This window comes from Mizuhopecten yessoensis, unplaced genomic scaffold (assembly GCF_002113885.1).
Source record: "Mizuhopecten yessoensis strain PY_sf001 unplaced genomic scaffold, ASM211388v2 scaffold7087, whole genome shotgun sequence".
Classification (NCBI taxonomy): domain Eukaryota; kingdom Metazoa; phylum Mollusca; class Bivalvia; order Pectinida; family Pectinidae; genus Mizuhopecten; species Mizuhopecten yessoensis.
In genome coordinates this window covers 1,380,811-1,386,524 of record NW_018406874.1, presented here as the reverse complement: position 1 = coordinate 1,386,524, position 5,714 = coordinate 1,380,811, and the positions used below count along the sequence as shown (strand labels likewise).

Below are 5,714 nucleotides of genomic sequence, written 5' to 3'. Positions count from 1 at the left end.
TGTTAATGTATGCCGATGACACAGTTTTGTTTTCGGAAGATGTTAACAATCTTCAGCACATGCTAGATTGTCTGCAATGTTACACTGATAAATGGAATTTAACTGTTAATTATGATAAAACTAAAATTGTAATTTTTAGAAAAAGTAAAAGAATCTTACCTACTGAAAACTGGACGTTTAATGGCAAGTCAATTGAGATAGTGGACAAATTTTGTTATCTAGGATTAGTTTTTTATTATAATGGAAGATTCACCGTAGCACAAAACACGTTGGCATCTCAAGGCAGGAATGCTTTTTATCTTTTAAAAAGAAGAATGAAAGATTTTATCCTTAATACTGAAACTAAATTATCTTTGTTTGATACATATGTGACATGCATACTGAACTATGGATGTGAGGTATGGGGTAATTGTTTATCGCCGCAAATCGAAAAAGTCCATCTTCTCTTTCTTAAAGATTTATTAAACGTTAAGAAAACCGTCAATAGTTCTATGGTTTACTTTGAGACAGGAAGTTATTCCTTACATATAAAGCGCAAAGTAGCTATAATTAAATACTGGTTAAATATTTTGAATACAAATAACTGTGTACTAAAAGCATGCTATGATGCACTACTTGAGCTTAATGTCAAAAAGCCGAATTGTAAACTTAACTGGGTTTATCATGTTAAAAATGATTTATATAGAATGGGTTTTAATCATATTTGGGATGTTCAATATGTTCCAAATGAAAAACAATTTGTGGAAATGTATACCCAACGTCTGCATGACGTATTTATTCAGGAATTACGTGGTGCGTTTGAAACATCTTCTAAATGTTATTTATATAGACATCTTGTCGATACTTTTAATATGCAATTCTATTTAGTAAAGCCTTTAACATTTAATACCAAAAAAATGTTGAGTCAATATCGCATGCAGGCGCATTCCCTTAATATCGAATCTGGACGTTATAATGGGGTTCCGAGAGGTCAAAGATTATGTTTTGCCTGTGACAAAAATGATTTAGAAGATGAGATACATTTTATTCTTATTTGTCCTGCTTACTCTGTATTGAGAAACACATACATTAAGCAATATTACTTCCGATGCCCCAGTGTGTATAAATTAATTGAATTATTGTCATGTAAAAGTATTAAAACATTACGTAGATTGGGTCTGTATTTAAAATATGCTACCGCCAAAAGAAAAACCCTCGTGTAGTAATATTGCTAAATGATGTATTCTTTTTATGTGATAATTGCTTATATGGAATTGTCCTCCGCCATCTTGAAAATTTGAAATATGTTTTGTATTCTATGTATCAATTAACCTATATGCTGATTTGCATTCGGAAATAAAAAACTTAAACTTAAACTTAACTAATTCGCCTGTAGGGCGACTTGTTGGTAACATATCTCAGGTAAATATAGAACATATATGATACAAACTATAATTATTCCTACCTTTGATGTTTCTACTATTGCTCTAAAGATGTATGCGTTCAGGGAACACCCCATGTAAACTGTGACTGGTGTTATAACAAGTAAAGGTTATTGCATGGTTTTCCAGTAACAATGAGTGTTGTTACCTGTAGATTCGTAATAACAGGCCACTGCCAATCACAACCCCAGGCGAGATCTTCAGTAAGGCTATGTTTATATCATACCTGTTTACCATAGCGTTTCAAAGCGATATTTTATGGAAAATTCACTTTTGGTTTATATTGAATCTAGTACTTTTATCGAGCATTTGGTGTAGTGAAATGAATACGTGTTTCACGGCACAATTTCTGTGGGGAAAATCGATGTCATCATGCATGCAAACACATTAAGTCAGTGATGTGCTTAGGATGTAAGACCTCATTATATATCTATCCATATAACTTTAGGTGTGATAGAACGTCAAAGGTGTAAGTAGATGGTATACTATAACCGTTTCACCCCTATGTAACTTTAGTAAACTCTTCAATGCTTTTTATCTGGATGAGTCCATTATGGTTTACAGTGGTGAAAGAGTTCAAGCGATATTTAATGCGTCATAATCTAATAATTTAGTTTGTTGTTGTTGTTTTTTTGCAGAGAGGGAGCAGACAGAAATAGCCGGTACAGTACGCTAAAGGACAAGGTGGTACTCGCTAAGGGACAAGGTGGTACTCGATAAGGACAAGGTGGTACTCGCTAAGGGACAAGGTGGTACTCGCTAAAGGACAAGGTGGTACTCGCTAAAGGACAAGGTGGTACTCGATAAGACATAGAGACAATGCAGTCTGCTAAAGGACAAGGTGGTACTCGATAAGACATAGAGACAATGCAGTCTGCTAAAGGACAAGGTGGTACTCGATAAGACATAGAGACAATGCAGTCTGCTAAGGGACAAGGTGGTACTCGATAAGACATAGAGACAATGCAGTCTGCTAAGGGACAAGGTGGTACTCGATAAGACATAGAGACAACGCAGTCTGCTAAAGGACAAGGTGAATACTCTTGAAGATAGTTATATACACCTTATATAATAAACGGCACTAGTTTCCCTTTTTGTGGAAGATGACGGATCCATTGAATAAAAACTATAATGAGGTACGGGATGGACAATCACGGACCATGGTCAATAAAGACAAATTTAAAACCGAGTGTTCTGACCGGAGGCTCGCTATCTGCTGTGTGGTTTTGATTGTGTTAAGCATTGGTATGATGTTGGTGATGTACCATGATATATGGTACTTATCAGGGATGTCAAATAAACTCAAAGACTCTATCCACGACCTCGAGGGAATACATCAACGCTTCACGTGGATAACTCATCGTCTTAGACAAGTACAAAACAACGTGTCTCACCCGCCGGAAGTGTTGAACAGCGTTGGCTAGGTGGTGTGATGCGCCAATAATTAATGCGCACATATATTTCCGCAGTGACTACAAGAAAAGTGTGTCCCAGGAGGATGGATATCACTTATCTGAATATTGAAAGCAGCGTTGTGTGTTCCCCGGGATTTTGTGGCGAAACGCATGACGTATCTGTGGGTCTATCAATTGCATCAGAATCATATGTGTGCAGTTTTAAAAATAGCACACGTAAAGCCGTCAAAAAAGAGACGTTTCTATTTTTATTTTTATTTTTTAACTTTCTTCAATCAATGGAGTAGGACATCAGGCGTAGCCTATCTAATGTAAATGGTAAATAAAACATACCATTGCAATTGTTATAATGTGAATAATTTGTTTCAGTCCTTTACAAAAGACGAACCCGATAAAAAATATGTTGCGACGTATTTGACAAAATTATAGTTGTTCAGAATTTTAGTGTTTGGAAATAGAAACAAATCGAAAATAAGAATCACGGAGTAGAAAGCAATGGTTAAACTAATGATCATTGCACGAAACCCTGCCAATGTTGCCACCAGAATTATAAATTACGTGTTCGATTTATGTACATTGAAAGATACATTCCTTGACAGGGGGGGGGGGGTCTCTAAGCCAGAAAAGAATTTCTCTCTGATGGCTTCTTAATAAATCTGGATAGAACACGTCTCCGCGATTACAACTGGTCCAGTAGTACCACAGGCACTAGCCTCGTCTGTCGATACACCTATAAAATAATCTTATAGGTGTATAACAGACGAGGCTAGTACCTGTGGTAGTACTATTAACATAATGTACCTTTCCAAACTCATTTTATAAGCAATGCAATAAGTATGGTGTAAGAGAGACAACTCCTAGTTGATTTGTGAAATATACGTAAATATATCTATCTAAGAAAATATTAGGAAAATAATAAACGAAAGCCGCTTGCGACATGAATTGATTATTTTCCCAACATTTTCGAATACCGACATATTTTATCCACACATACAAACATATGTTGATTATATCTATTCTACCTAGTAAAGTGTAATTAAAGTTATGTCGTCAGTTCTACTTCAGTGGCTATACGCCTATATTAAGCGAAGTTTCCTAAATAACCTAATTATTCAAATTGGGGTGTTCTGTCGCAAGTGCAAACATTTCTCATATTGTAACAAAACAATGAGATTGCCTGCAGTGGGCACAGGCCCGATCGATCAGCTGATCGGCCGGTTGAGTTGACCCAGTTTTGGAATCGTCTAATTATGGCGTAAAGAACGTTCCAGTATTGATGGAAACTGTTTTGGCTCTTGAAATATAAATGTTGAGATCAACTGGTAATTTCATGACAATTAAATACTCTGTTAATCATTTTTTACGAGTGTGGGTGAAATATTGTACTAGTGCATCGGGTCACGCACGCTAAATATATCTTCATTTAACGAAGCACGTCTATAGAAATTGGACGCTAATAAATTATTCTTGTGTATTATTCAACATTTGTACAAACCGGTGTGATGTTCACGTTGACGAGATGAAGTCAATTCATCTATGTATCGCCTGGTTTGGTCATATTTGGTCACGGTGGCTGTCGTCCGTTCGTGTGCCGCCGTCAACTTTCACGGCCATGTTTGCACTACTTGGCGTCGGCTACATATCGGAAGTCAGTCTTAGAGGGGTGCTATGTACCTATTTATATTATTTATAGCTCGGTTATAAATTGTTAATACCTTCTAAAAGTGTTTTAGGTAATGGTGCAACATTTATTAGCCAAATAGTTTTATCCTTTATCGGGATTACTTTTCTTCGCGCACGGTCACGGTGTAATTAGGATTGCTAGTGGGGCTAGCCAATCAAAACGCCGCTAGGCCACCGTTGCAGCCGAAGGGTATAAATAGGGGTGAGCATGGAGGCTCAGGCGTTTCACCGGTACCGGGTAGGTATCCTTACGCCAGCTCGCAAGATAGTAGTCTTATTCATACACCAGTATTCTTGTCAAGTTATATTCTCTTATAGTTATATTATCTTAGCATAATAGAGAACTCTCACCTTACTTTAAGAGTTTGGCTCTTAGTACTTTGAGTGGTGTCTCTTATAGTTATATACTCTTATAGTTATATTATCTTAGCATAATAGAGAACACTCACCTTACTTTAAGAGTTTGGCTCTTAGTTCTTTGAGTGGTGTTTCATATGTATATTCTCTTAGCATAGTATAGATACTCACCTTACTTTAAGGGCTGATCTCTGGGTAAATATTATCTCCGTTAGTCATGAGTTGCCTTTTAATCTAAGTACAGTCTAGGAAACTTACCATAATATTAGGTTGTAATACTCTGAATCAATGTGAAGTTGATTCCTTAATTCTAGTCGACTCATAGGATAATATATAGGATAATAGGATAGTGTTGATTAGTGTTGTGTTCGAGAATTGGAGAGTTGTCTCCCTTCTATCAATTATAAACAGAATAGGGCCTGTTCTGATAACCTTCAACTTTATTAATCACTCGTCATACATATATTATGGTGAATGCATGTTGTGTAAATACTGAGTACATTCCTTATTGCCATTTATGTAAAAATGGTCTCATTGTTGAAAATAGTGATTATTGTGATTCATTTGTACATATTCATCACATGTTGTGACTTTTAAATAGAATAATATATTTATAGAACTGGATTCCTGTCTTGAGTTTTCTATAAGTCTGAGTCACTACTGGCAAACTGGTAAATTAAGGCTGCAGCTGTAAGAGCACCTGAAGCATAGACTTGTAGTCTACACCCACAGACTTACTATAGTAATACGACTGGACAAGACCACAATACGGGTGTAGGTTTAGTCACGCTACCAACTCAATAGGAAAAAACACACCCGTGGCCAGGTTTTGTCACAA

At 36.3% G+C, this 5,714-nt stretch overlaps 1 long non-coding RNA gene across 2 annotated transcripts; it reads left to right on the top strand.

The window, feature by feature from the left end:
• The first annotated feature begins 1,548 nt into the window (after positions 1–1,548).
• On the top strand, positions 1,549–5,500 carry LOC110453110. Of its 2 annotated transcripts, none has more exons than XR_002463254.1 (2): positions 1,549–1,624; positions 2,060–5,500. It is a non-coding gene; the product is annotated as an uncharacterized LOC110453110 (long non-coding RNA). The 2 variants fall into 2 exon arrangements; XR_002463253.1 differs by lacking the exon at positions 1,549–1,624 and adding an exon at positions 1,821–1,890.
• The last annotated feature ends 214 nt before the right edge of the window (positions 5,501–5,714 follow it).